Here is a 20,657-nt window from a genome sequence, read left to right as displayed (position 1 = left end):
GGAGAACTTGGAAAACGACAACAGCTAATGAGTAAACAACTGAGATTTGAACCCTAATCTGACTTTGGGGATGGTGTGCTCAATTGCTTGAATTTTGGTCATATATTTATCATAATATAGGATAAAGTTCATCTAAGTAGAACCATCACGAGCTAAAGTAGGAAAGAAGCCAGGCACCCGTGGCTCACACCCGTAAGCCTACCTACTCAGGAGACTGAGATCTGAGGATCAAGGTTCGAAGCCAACCTAGGCAGGAAAGACCTTGAGACTCCTATCTCCAGTAAACTCATGAAACGCCAGAAGTGGCACTGTAGCTCAAGTGGTAGAGCACAAAGAAGCTCAAGGACAGTACCCAGGACTGGCAAAAATTAATTAAAGTAGGAAAGAATGAGAATGCTTTTGACCTATCTCTTGTATATCAAGCACAGGTGAGCAATGGTTCTCAGGAAATATGTAAAGGATCTTTGGTAATGATTCTTTTAAGAGCAGTGTAATGTCTCATAAAGAGTGGAGGTGCATTGGGGTACACTGGCAGTAGGAATGCATGAGCAGGTAAAACTGTCAGCCCTTCCCCTTATCCTTCTCTAATCTGTCAAGAACAAGGCTTCTCCATTAGCAGGTTTGTCTGATCTTCATTGATTACTTTCAAAATTACTGATATGTAAATATTAAAGAGCATAAAAGATAGTTTCAGTCATCATCCCAAAAGACACAATCACTAATGCCATAATCCTGAATGTTAAAATGACAAAAGAGCAAAATCACCTAATGTTCAAAATCCCCAAAGATCAAAAATCTCAGAAATATAATTTCAGGAAGGAATTTTTTAATATAAAGGCATTTCTTTTCAAAGGATAGTTGGTAAACATGAGAACCCAGACACACATGGAAGGCCACTGTGCACAACAAAATAGGCAATAATCACATATTTCTGAAGCATAAACCCTCAGAAATACTGGCAGCACTTGCATAGCTTAACATTTTATGAACCAACCGTATTCATAAAGAAGACAAAAAGTAAAGTGTATAAAATGAACATTATAGTGGTTGGTAAATGTGTGCACATAACCAGTCATGTGATCCACCAAGAGCCAACCTAAGTCTCTTGCTTTAGGGCCAGTCAAAACCTGGAGCACACAGCACGGTGGTTTATATCTGAATCCCAACACTAAGGAGGCTGAAGCAGAAGAATCACAAGGTAGAGGCCAGAAAGAAACACATATCTACATAATGAGGCTGAGGCCAACCTGAGCTACATAAGGAGACCCTGTCAGAAAGAAAGAGCCCAGTGATGGTGGCTGGTGGCTATAATCCATGCCTTTAATCCTAGGTACCTTCTTAGTAAAATATATCTAGAAAATACATCTATATGTGTTCAGAGTATCTCACTGATTTGTGTGTGTGTGTGAGCACACGCACACACACACACACACACACAGTTATGGATCCTGGGCCTGGACTCTGTCCCTGAGCTTTTACCATCTGCCTTTGTTGGTGGTTTTGCATGGCTGGGGAATGATGTTATAAATACAGAAATGGCCCTTGGTAGGAAAAGATTCCCAACCTTCATAATAATTACAGTACTAATTATAATAGCACTAATGATAGCTGATATAAGCAGAGCATTTGTGTTCTGTGTGCCATTTACTCTGTCAGCACTCCTCTTAAATGTCCTGGCTTGTTAAAGGTGTCACCCGAGTTCATCTAGGGGCTCAGAGCTATGCATGCCATAGGTGAACTTGAACTCTCTTGTGCCATTCTGTTTCCTCTTCTGTAAGCTATCACTACTTTGAGCTCTACACTATCCTAACCAGCATCTGTAACCCTGCCAGGACCCACCAGCCCATTAGGCTACACAGTTTTTTTAAAACTGTGATGTAACTTCCTACCTCTAGGCCGTGATTCATGCTGGTCCTCTTGCCTGAGATGCCCTTCTTCTCTTTCTGTGCCCTGGCTGTTCAGAAATTTTCAGTGCTTATCTCAACCATCCTCTTCCTTGGTGAGGTTGCTCCATTCTGCCACCTGATGCCTGCTGCTCCAGACCCTCCTCTCCACAGCAAGACAGAACCCTTCCTTCCCACAACTTCCAGGGAACACTGCAAATACTTTTATTCTAGCCCTTCCCATGGGGGGCTGGTTTTCACTTGAGTGACCTCTATATTTGTCTACTAGAGAATAGTTGAGTGAGGGTTCTCCCAGTTCAGAATGTGATCTAGCCTGTGCCAGGCACAACTGACACAAATGGACAACCTGGTTCTCCGGGGAAGCCTCGCCTGGCTAGGTCCTTTCATTGCCTGGAAACACTGGTCAGCCTCGGATTACTGGAAGCATCGTTGGCCTCTTTCCCCTCCCCATGCATTTCCATTTCCCCTCGCCTCTCTCCAGCACTTTGCTACAGCTCACGCCTCACTCGTCACTGAGTGTCACCCCATTACAATATCATGGTTCTAGGTAAAGTAGATCACCTCCTTTCATTTCCTAATCTCTTGGTTTTACTGAGGTAGCATAGAGGAGCTCAACCAAGATCAACTTGAAAATGGCATCTTCGAGTCTTGGAAAAAGACTAGATGGGAAAGGTTATGCCACGCCACCTCCTGCGGAGTCTACATGAGATCACGCCAGACAAAGCATAAGCTTCAAGGAAGCATGCCTGCAGGAAGGGGGTGTTGGTTCAAGGCTTCCCATACACTTGGCTGCACCTTTATTGCCTCCACCTTTATTCTTATTATATTCTTTTTGGCTGTACATTCATTGCCTTTTATTCTCGTTTTGGCTATTTTTCTATTGATCCTCGAACAGAGCATGTTGTTTCTTTCCAGTTCAATAGAGACTGCTTCTCTGAAGAATAAAGACTCGGACCAAAGATTAAATGTGGGCAATGCCCCAATCAATCTATCATCTGATGTGACGCTGCCTCCAGAAACTCCTGCAACTTCACAAGCAGTTTTGCAGCTTACTCATAGTAAATATAGAAATTTAAAATTTTCAGATATGTTACAACAGACAGAATTAATGAATTAAACTAAGCTAGAAGGAGTTATCCCAGAAACACAGAGAGTTCTAGAAAAAGGGACCCCTGATAATAAAAGGAAAAGAAATATTCCCCCAACAGTTATGACTAAGTTTAGTCCAGCTTACGTTATAGGGAGTAGATGGTGGTTTCCCACAAAATGTAAGGTTAGTGACATCACATTTCTGAGCCGACCAATGAACCATTGCCTTATACAGGAGTTTATAAAGATGAAAATAGATAGATTAATGTAAAAGGAAAAAAGTATTTTGGAACTCATTAAATTTTATGCAAAGATTAGGTAGATCTAGACCATTATGGTGTTTATTATCAAAACAACAAGATAGTTTAAAATAATAATTAAAAATTTATGTGAACAAATATTGGGATTAAAATTATAGAAAACAGAGAAGGCCTGACTCAACCTGGAAGTGGTTTTTAGGATGGTTTCAAAGGGACTTAAAAATATATGGAAAAAATAAAAAGAGTACAATATATATAAGTACAGCCCTGACTTAGGTTTGTTAATTATTAAACATAAGAAGGCTGAATAGATGAAGCATTCTATTAAACAATATGCTAGACTTGTTTCGCACCACTTAGCTTAAACAGTTGGTGGGATAGTCATCAATTTTCATGTAATCCATCAATGCTTTGCTTTTCTTAAAAATTAATTGTGTACTTAAATAAACAAAGAATCTATGTCACAGTCAAACACTGTATAAAAATGTTAATTCTCATCAATATACACTCAGGGGCTGGGAAGGTGGCTCAGTGGTAGAGCGCTTGCCTTGCATGCCTGAGGCCCTGGGTTGGATTCCTCAGCACCACATAAGCAAAAAGAAAAAAGCCGGAAGTGGTGCTGTGGTTCAAGTGGTAGAGTGCTAGCCTTGAGCTGAAGAGCTGAGGGACAGAGCCCAGGCCCAGAGTTCAAGCCCACAACCTGAACCCCCCCCCCAAAAAAAAGATACACTCAGATGTAACTCTTTTGAGTCTGTGTCTGTCAGTTTGCCGACTCCTTGCCCACCTATCCCGAGATCCCTGTCCCGCCGGTCCCAGTGCTCTGGCCGAGCTGGTCCGTCACAGGTTAGGCATGACTTATAAACCTTCTAAATTCCTTAGGAAAATTGACCCATCAAGACAAAACATGGAGATAGCCCCCTCAAAGTACTTCAGTAGATAGAGCTGTCCACTTCACTGACAGCTACTTACTTCGTAGATCTTGTGACATTATTACCACCAGCAGTTAGTAACCAATTCACACTTTTTGACTGAGTGTATAAAAAGCCACAGTATCTAATTGCCCTGTTTATTCTTGTTAGTTATATATTACCAGAAAATATTGCTGAATGAGTTTCCCTAAACACTGCACTGATAAAAAGCAATTGATAAAAGTAAAAGAGAACATGATTAAAAGCTACAGATACAATGGAATCTTCAAGATCCCAGTAGATAAAATGTACAAGGGACATTAACATGTCACATAAGATAGCAAATGCACAAAAAAAAAGAAGGGAATAAAGTATCTTTTTGATGGGCATTGTCTCTGAGCTTTTTTGTGCTCCAGGCTTGTGCTCTACCACTTGAGCCACAGCTCCACTTCTGGCTTTTTGGTGGTTAATTGGAGAAAAGAGTCTCATGATTGTTCCTGTCTGGGCTAGCTTTGAACCATGATCCTCAAATCTCAGCTTCCTGAGTAGCTAGGATTACAGGAATGAGCCACCAGCACTCAGCTATACGTACATTTTCTAAATTAGCCAAAAACTGTAACTTATACCTGAGGCTGGCAAAGTTCAACAGGAAGGTTTACATTCACAGTAATGATCATTGGTATTCTTTTTAAATCAATTTGGTAGGGAAGATGAAAAATAATTCATCTTTTGAATGGGTGATTATGCTCCTGAGTTCTTTTGTCAATAAATAACCCAAAAAAAGATAGATTCATAAAACTGTTTGTTGTAGTATCTTTATCATAAAGAAACATGTAATCTTAGCTATTCAGGAGTTTGAGATCTGAGGTTCATAGCTTGACACCAATCCAGCAGGAAAGTTTAATCTCCAATTAACCACCAAAAAGCTGGAAGTGGATCTGTGGTTTAAATGGTAGAATGCTAGCCTTGAGCATAAAAGCTCAGGAACAGTGCCGTGATTTTAAGCCCCAGGACTGGTGGGCAGGGGAGAGGGGGAGATCTAAATAGTAAAGAGCAAATGACTAAACAAAATAGTAGAATAGTGGAATATCATATAAAAATTAAAATACAAAAGCAGCCTATATAGAGATACTGAAAAAATGCTCAAGGTGAGGGTTAGACTTTAGAATACAGTAACTGTTCTCTGGTTAGATTTTTATAACACTTGTACATAAATATAGAAAAAGACCCAAATAGAAAAATTGAAGTATGTTAAATGACACTAGTGGAATTTTTATTTAAAATATTAGCATTGTTAAAATGTTTCTGCAGTTAAAAATTAGAATATTTACTCCACCCCTTTGAGTTGTTCATTAAACTAAAATAGAACTACATCAAAATTCTATATAGCCTTGGTCTCAGGCAGCTCTGTTATTTTTCCATCACCAATGCACAAATTGCTGTCTTCAGTCGGGTATAAATTAAATGACTACACTACAAGATCTTTAAAGGGGGAAGGGGGGCGCTGGGAAGGTGGCTCAGTGGTAGAGTGCTTGCCTTGCATGCATGAGGCCCTGGGTTCGATTCCTCAGCACCACATAAGCAAACAGAAAAAAGCCGGAAGTGGTGCTGTGGCTCAAGTGGTAGAGCGCTAGCCTTGAGCTGAAGAGCTGAGGGACAGCGCCCAGGCCCAGAGTTCAGGCCCCATGACCGGACCCCAAAAAAAACCCAAAACAAAAACAATAAAAGGGGGGGAACAATACCCTACTCATCTGTTTTCTCCAGCCCCAGGACAGAGTTTGGCACATAGTAGATGCCCAATATCAACTTCCGTAATCCACTTTAAGGGACCAGCTGACTAAAAAAGTCCTAAAACAGCCATTGCCAAAAGCTCCTGGTTTGTGTTGTGAAATTTACAGATTGCTTCTGATGGCCAGACTTAAACTCAGGAGAGACCTGTGCAAGGAGTGTTTGATAAACAGCTTTGAAATTAGCACTTGTAGTCATAAAATTTGGCCCTAAAATAGGACAAGAAGCATGCAGTATGTTTCAGTCTAACTTTGATGCAGTAAGAACAAACTTCAGGGTCCAGAGCAATGAAGGGGTGAGAGTATCTTGGTTGCTTTCCTAGCGTGTCTGACCCCAGCAGAATGGAGGTGGGAGACAGCAAGGACCAATGGATCCTACCTATACTGACTTCACTGAGAAGAACCATGAGTGTTTGCACATCATCTTTACCTGAATCTTATTGGTCAGAGTTTGGTCACATGACTGCACCTTAGGTGCAAGGAATGCTGGGAATGCAAGCAACTAGGGCAGAGCTGAACTACGGTAGTTAGTAAGGCACAGTGAGTAGGCTGCTATAAGATGTTTTACATTTTTATTATGTGTTTCAAGTCTAGCAGAACAGAAGATGAACTGCACCTCTACCCATCAAAATGTCTCTGATAATGACTTTTAGAGCACAGTCATCTGCCATTTATACAAATGACATAATTAGTTATTAATATAATCTAACTTCCAGGCCATAGAAACATTAATTCCATGTCCAAAGGCAGTTTTCTACAGTTACTCCTCCATATTAGGTCTATCTAGAATCTAAATATTGCATTTAGCTTTTACTAAACATGCCTCTTTAGGCTTGTTATACGTCCTTAGCTCTGCTTTTAAAATATCATCAATTTATTAGACACACGAGGAACTGTTTTTTTTTTTTTTTCCTGCGCAATACTTTACAGTATGTTTTAACTTCTGTCCATTTAGCTCCTCAGAAACTTCTTTGGTTTCATTTTGTTTTTCAGACCTGGTCTGGCTGTGGAGCCTGGAGTGGCTTTGACTCCATTGTCTTCCTGTCTCAGCCTTCCAAGTACCAGGAGTGCATGTGAACTGCCATAATCAGCTTCTCAGGAGCCTGGTATAAGATTATCTGGACAAAGAATACAAGCTGTGGCTCTCGTTCACCACACTGACAGAGGTGTTTGTCACGTCTGCTGCCACCACCAGCTGGTGCCATCGCACCTCATCCTCACGGCTTCTGAGTGCCAGATGGCAGGCTCTTCAGCGGGGTGCTAATTTGGCATGTGTGGAAACACTTCATCACTCTATGTTTTGTTAATTGAAGATGTGTAAAGTGGTATCGCTGACTTCCGCTTCCTGAGCTGCCACTGTCACCCTCATGTTTATCCAATTCTTCCCTTTCTTTTTCTTTTTTTTTTTTTTTTTGTCGGTTGTAGGGCCTGAACTCTGGGCCTGGGTGCTGTCCCTCAGCCCTTTACCTCAAGGCAAGTGCTCTACCACTTGAGCCACAGCACCACTTCCAGCTATTTCTGCTTATGTAGTGCTGAGGAATCAAATGCAGGGCTTTATGCATGCAAGGCAAGTGCTCTACCACTGAACCACCTTCCCAGCCCATGTGTATATATTTCTGACATGACTAGCTGCTCATAACTCCTCACTAGACCCAAGTGCAGCCCTTGAACTTCTAGAACTTCATGTCCTGTTACAATCATGATTCTGTTTCAAAAACATGAAACTCGCCGGGCGCTGGTGGCTCACGCCTGTAATCCTAGCTACTCAGGAGGCTGAGATCTGAGGATCACGGTTCAAAGCCAGCCCGGGCAGGAGAGACTGTGAGACTCCTATATCCAATAAACCACCAGAAAACCGGAAGTGGCGCTGTAGCTCAAGTGGTAGAGCGCTCGCCTTGAGCTGAATAGCTGAAGGACAGCACCCAGGCCCAGAATTCAAGCCCCACGACCGACCAAAAAAAAAAAAAACAAACAAACATGAAACTCAACCATGCAGAGTAATGCCACCTGTGGTTCCAGATACTTAGGAGGCTGAGGTAGGAGGGTCACTTAAGCCCAGGATTTCAAGGCCAGCAGCCTAGGCTACAAAAAAAAAATAGAATTCATTTTAGAGTTAACAAAAATTGGATCCTGAAGTGTCAAGTTCTAATGTACTTTCCCTACTCTTACTTAAAAATTCCTCTATTGTTAACACTTTTTGTTTTTGTTTTTGCAATACTAGGAATTCAATCCTTTTACCTGCCTTTCTGTTCTCCTAACAGTGTCATTCATGATTAAACTTTTTATCTGAGATGGCTGGAGATTTATATTTCTCTTAAGTCATTCAGAGTCCTGGGAAATCATTTATCCAGTTTCCTTCCATAGTAACAACTCACAAAGTTGCAATGCAGAATCACAGCCCCGTTACGGACACAGTCAAGGTAGAAGATGCCTCCATCAGCATCCTCTGAAGCTTGTCTTGAGTTGTCTTCCTGTAGAGATTCCTGCACATGGGACCCTAATGCAAAGATGAAAACTTGAACTGAAGCTAGAACATAGGCCTGCAAGGTAGATTTGGAAGGAAGCTCTTGCATTTTTGCTGGGTTGGTGGTGGCAGAGACATGTATCTTTGGAAATGGCAGCAGGGTGGGAGCGCCTTTAAGAATGTGCCAGGTTGAGTTCCTGGCACTGAAGGGGCAGTGGAGAAGCAGCCTTTGACAGCATAGTGGGCAGTCCCTCTGCACGGCTTGTCTCATCTGACTTGGCAGTTGTTCTCAAAGCAAGTGTGTTAGCCTAACCTCTTCCATCTTCCTTCCCAGTCTTCCACCTTAGACCTTGGGCAGAAACAAAACTATCTTTCCCTGAAATCAGGTGACACAGGCTCTCCTTCCCTGCTGCCCCCCCCCCCTGAAAAACAGGTGACACAGGTAGCTGCATCTCTAATGGCAGCTCCTCCCCTCATGCAATTTCCCTCTCCCTTGTTTGTACAGCTGCAACTGTAAATGTTAACCCCTTCTGCAACGTAGTTTCCCCTTGTCACATGAACCTGCCCTTAGAAAAGTCATGCTTGTGACCCAGCCCTGCTGCTGCTCTCCACCCGAGAGGTAGCCTGTTAGGTTACTGACATTAACTTCTTTTTTCCTGTAATTCTTCTAGCACTCTTCAGTCCTTGTATTTACTTCTTCAGAGGATAATTTATAACTGATGAGTATATTAACAAGAGGAGCAAACAAACCCATGACATTAAGTATCTCACCCATATCTCTCTACTCTCTTCACTGTACGATTGTCCAGTGTGCATTTCGAGGGCTCGGAACTAGACATTTTGACAAAGCAATTTCCTGAAGATTCAAGTTTCAACTGGATCCCAAGATAGAGAAAAAGATGTGTCTCAGTCCTTGCGCTTCTAGTATTGCTATTATAAAATTTCTAGAATCTGAAGCCAAGCTGAGGGGCATCTAAGGTCAGTCACAAGGTGAGCCTGCTTCCAGAGTGGTGGGGATCTCACCCAGATTTCAGCTTCTTGGGGCTCTAACTATGATTCATGCACACTCAGAGAAAGAACCCAAGGACAGACAGGAGAAGAGACTTCTCTGGGAGTGTTTTTTTGTTGTTGTTGTTTTGTTTTGTTTTGTTTTTGTTGGTCATGGAGCTTGAACTCTGGGCCTGGGTGGTGTCCCTCAGCTCTTCAGCTCGAGGCAAGTGCTCTACCACTTGAGCCACAGTGCCACTTCCTGTTTTCCGAGGGGTTTATTGGAGATAAGAGTCTCACGGATGAAAGGATCCATCACATACATCCCAGGGGACCATGCAGAGGCAGGCACAGGAGAAAGATTATTACAAGCTTTCTTAGAGGAGCCATATTTCCCCTGGAGAGAGCACATGGCACCTCCGCTATCTAGGTAGCAGCAGGGTCTGGGGGCAGTGAGGTAGATGGGAGCTCAGATGCGTCTGGGCGGAGAGATGGAGGGGCCAGCTATATGGCGGGAACTCCAGGGCTGAGAGGAGCTCAGGTCTGGGTGGATCCGAGGACCAAAGGTTGGTCTGATGCTTACAATGGAATTTCCTGCCCAGGCTGGCTTTGAACCTCAGCCTTATGAGTAGCTAGGATTACAGGCATGAGCCATCAACACCCGGCTTGGGAGTGGGTTTATAAATGCAAAGGAAAGTGAAAGCTGAGCAAAAGGTTCCCTCTACACAGACTCCAAAAGGAAGGCGCATTGCTAATCCCTGGATCTTGAGCTATGATTGGGGCCCGGTGGACGGACATGGGGGTGATGAGTTCTGGAGAACTGGGAAATGTGTCCCTCACTTCGGAGACTGGGTTACGTGTCATCAACTCCTCCCATGTGTTGGGCAGGACATGGACAGTCAGAACAGGGCTGCCATGTTCCACAGGCTGTGGGTCCTGTGGTCAGCCGGCCTCTGCTGTACATCACAGGTCATTCCATGCACATTAACAGTCCAGGTTGAGATTCCTTAGCAACAGCCCAGCCACCCCTCAACCACCAGTTTCCCTAACTCTTCCTGATTCCAGTATCCCAGTGAGATAACCATTCTCCCCACATTCTTTTTTCTGCTTCATGAATCCATTCTCATTCTTAGAGGGCAGCAATATTCCTAATAGGACCCTGTTTCCCAGTATCCCTCGCTGCCCACATGTGGCCCTGTTCCACAGCACTGGCAAGTGGGACTTGTAGGAGTGTACTGGACTTCATTCTGGCTTCTCTCCTCTAGCTTCCTGTACTCTCCCAGCCCAGCACTGTGGAGATGGGCTGTGGAGGTTATCTTTCTACCACAAGAGACCCTGAAGGATGGGCTGGGAAGGTAGCTCAGTGGTAGAGCGCTTGCCTTGCATGCCTGAGGCCCTGGGTTCAATTCCTCAGCACCACATAAGCAAAAAGGAAAAAGCTGGAAGTGGTGCTGTGGCTCAAGTGGTAGAGCACTAGCCTTGAGCTGAAGAGCTGAGGGACAGCACCCAGGCCCGGAGTTCAGGCCCCACAACCAGACCCCCCCCAAAAAAAAGAGAGACCCTGAAGGAGAAAGAAGATAGAAAATCACAGAAATCTGGGGTACTGTGGCAGAGCCACTGGCTCCCAGAACTATGAACTGCAGTTGCTCAGTTAGAACCTGATCCCATATGTGCTGAGGTGCTTTGGTCCCATTTCTATCACCTGCAGCCAAGTCTGCTAGGCCGGTGCACCCAGGGATGAAGTAACTTTTGATCATGATCTTGTAATATGAAGGGTAGCATGTATTGGGGAAGGAGAAGGCAGCCTTGACTTTCACCCCATTTTATCACAGGAGCAGTAAAGTGAAAATGCAGATTCAGAGAAGCAAAGTGTCTCCCCATAGTTCCTTTGGAATGGGTATCTGCCCTGGATCTGAAGGGTACAATGCAAGCAATGCGAATGTGAAGTGTACAAAGAGAACAATGCGAGGCCCCAGCACGTGTGCGACAGCCAGGGTGGAGGTTGGGGATTCCACTTCCTAATGTGCGCCCAGGGCTCCTGGCGCATTGACAGAGTTGGGACAAGTCTGACTTCTGTCCTGTCTATGCCCTGGCAATGCTGGAGGATGCCAGCTGGGGAAGCCTGGCACTCCCATATCCCCAGTCTCCTGCATCCTCAGATACTTAATCTGGCTCTGGCCAGAGTGAAGCTCCTAAGGTGTTTTCACTAATGACTTCTCTGGACACTTGGGGAGGCCTGAGGCGGGGAAGGGTCTGTGTGAGCCAGCCTGCCAGTGCGTGCTGCACGGAGAATGTCCTGTCTCATGCCTCCTCTTCCCCACTGCCATCATTAGCGTAATCAGCCTACTTCTGACTGCTAGGTAAAGGCTTAGCACATGCCTTTGCTATCATCAAAACATAGACTATGTTTGTTTGCAAGTATTTTGCACCTTTTGAGTGGGAACAAAATTAGAAAACAAGCCAGTGAGCTAAGAAATGGATGATCAATAAATAACTGATCTGTAATATGTAATCTAATTCATATCTGCTCTAGTGGCCTTAAAACAGAAATAGTTTCCTTTAGAAGGTAGCAACTATAGATGGTTCCAGACCAGGCCTTCAAAAATATGGCTTCTCCCCTACCGTTCTCTAAGCCTCCAGGAGAGGTTCAGCAAGTGAGAACAGCGTTAAGAAGCCCTCCTGGGAGGTTAAGGGTGTGATTTGAGGTCCACGGAGGTCATAGCTGCCAATCATAAAATGAGCGAGACTCATGATTGTGTAAATCGCTTCCCTGGCACCTAGGAGACGGCTCACACCATCAGTTTGGGTCCATGTGCACCTTCCCAGGTGCTCACTGAGCTCCTGCCCTGGAGGGACTGCCCCTCCTTCCCACCAGTCACCAGGGCCAGAGCTCCAGCACACAGCAGGCCTTCCAGACAGGTATGCTGAGTGAACGCCAGCCCAATCCAACAAGCAGGACATAGTCAAGGGTCACCCAGGTGGCTAACTGCTGTCCTCATGAGTGATCCACTCAGCACCATATCCCACCAAAGTTCATTTCCATTCTCACAGCTGTGGCTGGTGGCTTAGCTCAGATAATGAGATGAATGTTTTCAGGTTGGGTGGTAATCTCTGGATCTTTCCCAAGGCAGAGGTGGCCCGTTACTGCTGCCTCCTCCATTCCACACACAACATGGCACCCAAATGATCCAAACAGGAATTTGCATCATTGCACCAAGCCCAAGTGTCTCTCTCTCTCTCCCCTCTCTCTCTCCCCCCTCCCTCTCTCTCTCTCTCTCTCTTTCCCTCTCATGAGAGAAAAATAGAATTCTATTGTGTTTAAGCCACAGTTCTTCTGGGGCTTCTGTATGTGCAATTGAAATTAATCCTAAACATTACAGAGATCAATAAACAAGAAAACATCACCCTATCTTCTACCTGAAGTTGTTTTCTCTAATGACCCTTCCTCCCTTTCCAACATAAGACTCCCCCCCCCCCACCAAGCTGAGTGATGAACACATCTGCCTGCAGGCTCTGGAAACCTAAGAGCAGGGTCCATCTTCCTGTGACGTCACCCTCATCCCTCTGTCCCTTTCCTTTTTATTCCATCCACCAAAGCAATGTGCAGGTTCAGAATGGGCCTAAGGCAGCTTTGTGAGAAGCGCCCGGCACTGTGTAAGGAAGACTGAAATGGGAAGGCTGAGTGGACCCTTTCAAGGTAGGGGCTCACAGGTCAGATGGGGACAGTGTCCCCCCTGGTTGGTATAAACACAAACACACAAGGAAATAAAAAGTTACCACTGAGATGGTAAGTTCAAGAAATTTGTATTCCAAAATTTTCTTACGAATGCATGTCCTTTTACAAGCTCATTCATCATAGCACCAAGCCCAATAGAAATCAGTCAGAATAACAAATACTCCAGTGAGCTTCCCACAGGTATAAATTATGCAAATAGCCATTTATATCTTCATTTATAATAATCAATAAATAAGAATGCACAGTCATACAATATATTTTACAAAGATCCCTTTTGAACAAAGCTACAGACCTATTAAATAGACAAAATAGTCCTTGTACTACAAAATAACATTTCATTTCATTTTTCCCTCAGTAATTCTCCTGGTATGCTCAGTTAGAAAAAAAATCAGACATAGTTAATTATGTCCTGCCATGACATTAAAGAAACATAAAATCTGCTAAATATATCAGAGGCTCTAAAAAATGAAACACCTATTACCATCCAATATTCTCTGAACAAACTCCTGTCTTTAGGTTTAATAACTCGTCCCAAGAGCATACATGAGGAATAACTATTTTCTCATTTGTTTTTGGTTGATATTCTCAGGAACAAAGTCAGCAATGCAAGGCAGCATCCTGTGACCCACTATCTCTCCCTCCCCAGGGATGGGCCACACCAATCTACCAGCCTTTCGCTTAAGGAATGCAAAGAGCTCTGTCTCTGAGCAGAAATTCTGTTGTTGTTGGTGGTCATGGGGCTTGAACTCTGGGCCTGGGCACTGTCCCTCAGCTCTTCAGCTCAAGGAGAGTGCTCTACCACCTGAGCCACAGCACCACTTCCAGTTTTCTGGTGGTTTATTGGAGATAAGAGTCTCACTGATTTTCCTGCCCCGGCTGGCTTTGGCCTCCTGAGTAGCTAGGATTACAGGTGTGAGCCACTGGCGCCTGGCTATGTCTTTGAATCACTGCCAAGGGTAGGGGAAAAGGTGGAGGAGAAGGAAGGGCCAGTCCAGTATAACTCTATCTTTCTGCAGCTAAACTTTTTGAGTTGTAAGGAAATCCCTCGGTAAACTGTCTCCCTCTGATGCTGACTTAAGAAGACCAGCTTAGTTCATGGGACCCTAAAAGTGGGTCTGCCAGACTTCTCCCAGTGGGACTCCATCTCAGCTGACTCCTTTTGAAGTCACCTTTCTGAGGCACTAAGCAGGAAGCAGTGCATTGAGTTTAAGCAATAGGCCACTTACTAAGATCAACAGAAACACATGATGAACCATCTTGTTAACATTTGGATGTTTAAACCCAGAAAGGATTTTTTTCCCTAAGAGGTTTTCCATCTTCCACCTCAGAATGATAAAAGAAAAAAAAAAAAAGCCTTATCTGAGCTACGAGGCCGGTCTCCCGTGCCCAGGCCAGCGCTGTCCTACTTTAGCAATGTCTAGCTCTGTAGATTGCATGCAATTCCCAATTTCCTTCCAAAAAGTGTCTCAATCCTCACATGACCTCCAGCAATTTCTGCACTATTTGTCTGTCCTTCCTCATGCATGGTCTTCCAGGCAATATGCTCCTGTTGATTTTTTTGGTGATGCTTTAAAAGTAGCTGTTACAAATGAAATAATCTAGCAAATACTATTTTTCTATTTGTTTTTTTTATAACAATGCAAATATCATGACTCAAAGAAAAAATAATGTTCCCTATCTGAAAGAGAAAATCAATTACAACTCCATGCAAGTAATTCATGGTCTCCAGCCCCCTTTTTGCAAGACTGAGGTTTGAACTAAGGGCTCTTTGTGCCTGCCAGCCAGGAGCTCTCCTGCTTGAGCCATACTTCAGCGCTTTTGTTCAGGCTGTGGTGTCCAAGGTCTGTAATCCCCCATTTATGCTTTTGGTGTAGCTGGGATAAACAGGCACACACGACCACACCCCGTCTTTTCTGTGGAGATGGAGCCTGGAGAGCTTTTTGCTCAGGCTGACCTCAAATCACAGTCCTCCTATCTCTGCCTCCCAAGTAAGTAGGATATGTACCACCATTGTTTAGCTGTGATTCCCATTTTCATTATGTGCTTCGCAAGCTTTCTCAGTATGCCTTTAGCAGAGGGAAAGCCAGAATCCTACTCTGTGAGAAGCTTGTGTGGGAGATGGAGAGAAAAGAGCTAGAGTTAATCATGTTACAGAAGAACAATGCTTGATATTAGACATTGAGATGTAACTAGTGAAGCCCTTTTATTATTTTATTTTTGTGCTAGTACTGAGGCTTGAACTCAAGGCTTGGGCACTGTCCCTTAGATTTTCACTCAAGGTTGATGCTCTACCACTTGGTGGTTAATTGGAGACAGGCGTCTCACAGACTTTCCTGATTAGGCTGGCTTTGAATAGCAGTCCTCAGATCTCAGCCTCCTGAGTAGCTAAGATTAAGGGGTGAGCCTCCGACCTCCAGCATAAAGTCCTTTGAAAGGCAGAATTTTATTTTTTAAGATTTTCAACTGTAGGCTAAACACAAATTACTTGTTTTTAGGAAGGAGAAACTTAAGTAGTTTTGATAATGGGATTGGGAGTCAAGGGGTGCAGCATTGAGGGGGATGGTGAGAAGGATGCAAGGAAGTAGCTTAGAATGTGACTCAAAACTCTGCCCCCTCCCTTTCCAGCCCACAGAATTGCTCCCCATAACTTGTCAACCAGGCCAGGGCAAGCTGGCATCAGAATATCACCGGGGAATCCCTACACTTCTAAATAGAGGAAGTCTAGAGAAGAAGTCCAAGTCTAGAAGTCAAGAAGCCCTGGGTTCTACCACTGGAGAAGCTGTAGGCCGTGACCTTGGAATCTTTCAGGCCTGTGCTTTCATTTCCTCCCGGAAGTAAACACCTCCACCATTGTTGCAGGGGTACAGTGAGTTAAGCAGCACACAAGCATCCTGCTAAAAAAGGCTGGTGTGTTTGTGACAGGGTAGTTGGCACTGAGTGGCAGAGGAAGGGGCCAGAACACCACGGGCCACAGTGCACTCTACAACCTCACACGGAAGTCACAAGCACGTATTTTAGTTTGTCAAATGTGTGCTGAGTGTCTACGCTACCAAGAAGCTTAGAAAACTTCATCTGCCCAAGATGGCAACCAGGTGTTAGAAAGAGGCTGGAGCCTAGATGTAGAGACCCCTACCCTACAATTCTGCTGAAGGGAACCCCTGCAGGAGGGAGCTGTATGTGACATCAGTGCCACAGGTGTAAACGAGTGAGCGGTGGATCGGGGTCCTAGATTGGAATCTAAAACCCTGGTTCTCTTTCTTCCCATAGAAGAGGTGGTGTCTGGCCTGGTGCTACTCTAGCCAGCGTGCTTGGGAAGGCCGGTTTGCCTGCTCTTGTCACTTGCTCTCAGAGTCCACTGTGTACTAAACACAGCCAGGCCAGTCTTCCTAACACCACAGGCTCTGGCAACCCTACAAGAGCCGGAACTCCTACCAACCATGAGTTGCAGGGCCGTGCCATTCCGGAGCAAGCTCACCACAAGCCCGATCTTGCACACAGTGAGACACGGTGAGGCCCAAGATCACTCTGGGGTTCTTACAAATCAGAACAGGTAGAGCTGAGGACACAGGCCTCAGCGTAGGAAGAGAGCGGAAGAGCGAGCGTGCAACTGGTGCAAAGCCCAGGGCCCTTGTGCTGTGGGCTTACTTCCCCGAGTGCTGGCTGTGGTCCCGGCCAGTGCCTGAGGAGAGACAGAGGCACAGAGCCTTGCGCCCTGGGGAGGCATAGGTACTGCCTTCCCCACACCCTCTCCATCAAGGAAACGTAGCAACAGTTTTTAAGCAAATCTGAATGATGATAACACTAGCACCAATTCTCTGCCTTTAGCTTCCTAGCCTCTGTCTTAGATATTTCACCTTCTCTGGCAGCTGGCACACTACAGCTTGACAACATTCATGTTGCTCTTACTCCAGCTGGACTCAGGGCAGGTTCATAAGTGAGTTAGCAGAGCAGTAAGACACCCACCCAGGCAGCAAGGAAACTCAAGGGGATTTACGGGTCACGATGGTCTATGGAAGCTGGTGGCTTACCCCTGTAATCCTAGCTATTCACAAGGCTCAGATCTGAGGACTGCAGTTCAAAGTCAGCCCAGGCAGGAAAGTCTCTAAGATTCTTATCCCCACTTAACCAACCAAAAAGCTGGAAGTAGAGTTATGGCTCAAGTAGTAGAGCGAGTATTAGCTTTGAGAAAAAGAGCTTGGGGGCAGTGTCTAAGGCCCAAGTTCAAGCCGCAGAACTGGCACACACACACACACACACACACACACACACACACACACACACACACCACAAACACAATGGTCTATGAAAGCTGGGATTGGTGAAACGTGTCTAAGCCCCAAGTTCAAGCCTCAGAACTGGCACACACACACACACACACACACACACACACACCACAAACACAATGGTCTATGAAAGCTGGGATTGGTGAAACATGCCTATAAATCCAGGACTGTGATGCCTAAGGCAGAGGAATCACAAGTTCAAGCCCATCCTGGCCACTTGTGAGTTTGAGACAGTTCTGAGCTACATAGGAAGACCCATTCTCAACCCCTATCCTTCAAAATCTGATGGTATGTAGAACTCAAGAGGCTCCAAGCACCCCATACTGCCGTCACAAACCCACGTGGAAATAAGAGCAAAGGAATGAAAGTTATACAACCACGTAGATAGAGGATGGAGAAAAGGCAACAGCAGGCAAGGAATCCCATTCCATTTGTACCAGGAACAGAACTGATCAGAGAAATGAGCAGGGTCAAGCAGGGTAGGAAGGAGCCTGGTGCCAGGTGCCTGCAGGGGGCAGCACTGAGACATCTCGGGCTGAGGCATCCGAGACAGACTTGGGAATAGGGATGGGGAAGGTGGGATAAGAGCTAGAAACATGGGCATTTGTCCATTCTCAGGCCTCTTTCCCTTCCTATGAAGTCAGATGACTACACTGCCCCTACTCCATGAAGGACGATGGAGAAGCTCCAATCCAGAGACGACACACACGGCAAGGCAGGAGCTACCTCACCAGAGATTGGATGCACTGGTGATGACACTGGCCTGTCCAGCTGCCAAAATTCTGCACCAGGGTCTCCGGTCCTGTCATATAGTCTGTGCGCTGCACAAAGGCACCCAGACAAGATGTGGGAGTTCAGATCTGGCATCTGCTCTGTTCTTCCAGCTTTGCCTGAGGTCTCAGATGTATGTGCCCAGAATGGGGGCAGTTGGCAATCAAACCAAGTGCCCAGGAGTGGATTCTGCCCAGAAGGAATAGTTTTATTGAAATCACACAAGGACAGTGCATAAACAGTGCATATCCCTTTTCTAGGGCAAGGAGTAATGGAAAGATGTCACAGCAATTGAAGGAACTCCAGAGAAAAGATGTGCAAATGTTGACAGACAAATCCAAAAACTTCATTAGCTGACACCTCCTCACTCCTGGTTAGCTTTGAGTCTTAACTCTTAAACATGAACAGATACACACAACCACCCAGTACATGAGAAAAGCTTATAACAAGAAAGAGTTCAGACCAACCAAGAGAAATGAAAACTGGAGGAGACAAAGACAACACAGGGAGTGATTTCTTCAAACCCCCCTCAAGTACATCCACAGAGAGGCAAGACCTGAAAATCCCAGAATCAGCAGCAGGATACAGTTCTGGGGATTAAATAAAACATTCATATTGGGAAAATATAACCCAATAAGTTTCCTGAAAGCAGATAAAGAGAGATGAGAAATTTAAAAAGAGATTTAAAAAGATATTAGAGGATTAGCCAGAGAAGTCCAACATTGGAACAGTGGTCCACAAGAAAGAATGTAAATAATTACAAGAAAACAGAAAAAATTTCCCATGAGACAAAGGACACCACCAAGGGTAAAGACAGGAAGTTCTTTCAAGAAAGGGAGAGAAACCCAGGTCACACACAAAGGCACTGGACGCTGAACAGTGACAGAAATCTCCACCACCACCATTGGGGAAAGTATAATTTACACCTGCTTCTATCTCAGCCACACTGGGTAAGGGCAGAAGACCTTTTCTTCTGTTTTTTTTTTTTTTTGGTGGTACTGGAAATTGAACCCAAGGCCTTCACTTGCTAGGCAAGACTCTACTACCTTAAGCTACTCTGTCAGACCCTTTCTGTGTTGGTTATTTTCTAGGTAGGGTCATATTTTATGCCTGTGTCAGCCTGGACTGCGATCCTCCCATTTGTGCCTCTCCATACATAGGAGGATCACAGTTGTTGGGGATGACATGTACAAGCCACTGGGACCTACCATTATGCTTACCCTGGGATAATAGGCACATAGCACCGTGCCCAGCCATGGGTTGAGATGAAGTCTCCCAAACTTTTCTGCTCACACTGTCCTGAAATTGTTCTCCTAACTGCCGCCTCCTAGGATGCTAGGATTATAGGCTTGAACCATAGTACCCAACCTGAGAGACATTTTAAGACATTCAAAAGAAAAATCTCAAAATATTTATACTACTACTTATATCCAATGCTGCCTCTTAGAACGTTTCTAAAGAATGTGGACAGAAAAAAGGGGGAAAACAGTACACGACTTAGACATGCTCAAGGCAGCATCCACAAGGAATAGGGACTGAGTTTTGGGGTCTCACTGTAGGGTACCTTCATCTATGACTAGAAAGCCAGTGGATGTTTGGAAACTAATTAAAAAGCATGTCACGTAGAAGCACAATGGGAAATAGAAGAAACAGCTAGAAGTATTGAATTGCTTCTTAGTAAGACTTGGGGTTGGCTAGTTCTCATTAACATCATGCGTGTTAAAAAGACACCAAGCAATAGGGGGGTTCACCCAAGCAGCCTTCTTCTACATCCAGTCTCTTCTAGCTAAGCCTGCATTCAAATGAGACTTACTTTTTCTAAAAAGAGTCCATTTTCTGAACCACATGACTCTTAGGCACCTTGCCAATAGATGTTTTAAAAAGTGTTACAAATTATACAAAATAGAGAAGAGAGGGCCACCAGAATTTTTTTGGAGAAGGTCTAGACCTGTAAAATGAAGGCACTGCTCTTGGGTCAAGTCTTCTTTGGTCTCTAATTTGGGTGAGGATTGCACCGTGTCCAGAGTTTCAAAGTGTCACGTGGATAATCTCTATGATCTGTACCCTGGCGCTTCAGGTCCTGCCCTCAAGCTCAGCAATTAGCACATTTTCCCTGGGGTCCTTGGTGTTTGGGATGGACTCACTCCAAGTTCCCTGGCCTTGGGAGGCTGAGATTTTATCAGGGAGGGGAAGGCAGCCTAGAATCAGAATGGCTTAAAGGGACAATACACTAGCTAGGCTGCAATCCCATTAAGTTTGCTCAAAATTAACAAGGCCTTGGCTTACTGCTAGGAAGGAGCGATAGTGTCCAGGAGTGAGAACAATGCAAATGTCAAATCATAAGCTCTACAGCTGTCAATGCTATTCCAGAAGGAGTAGGAGGAGAGGCTGAAAGTAAATAAAACTTCTGCATGGAGAGGGAAAACAAAACTATAAAACCTCACACATAAGCCAGAACCAGGGGTTGA

Source organism: Dipodomys ordii, unplaced genomic scaffold (assembly GCF_000151885.1).
Source record: "Dipodomys ordii isolate 6190 unplaced genomic scaffold, Dord_2.0 Scaffold2, whole genome shotgun sequence".
In the NCBI taxonomy this organism is placed as follows: Eukaryota; Metazoa; Chordata; class Mammalia; order Rodentia; family Heteromyidae; genus Dipodomys; species Dipodomys ordii.
Note: the sequence above shows the minus strand (reverse complement) of the source record.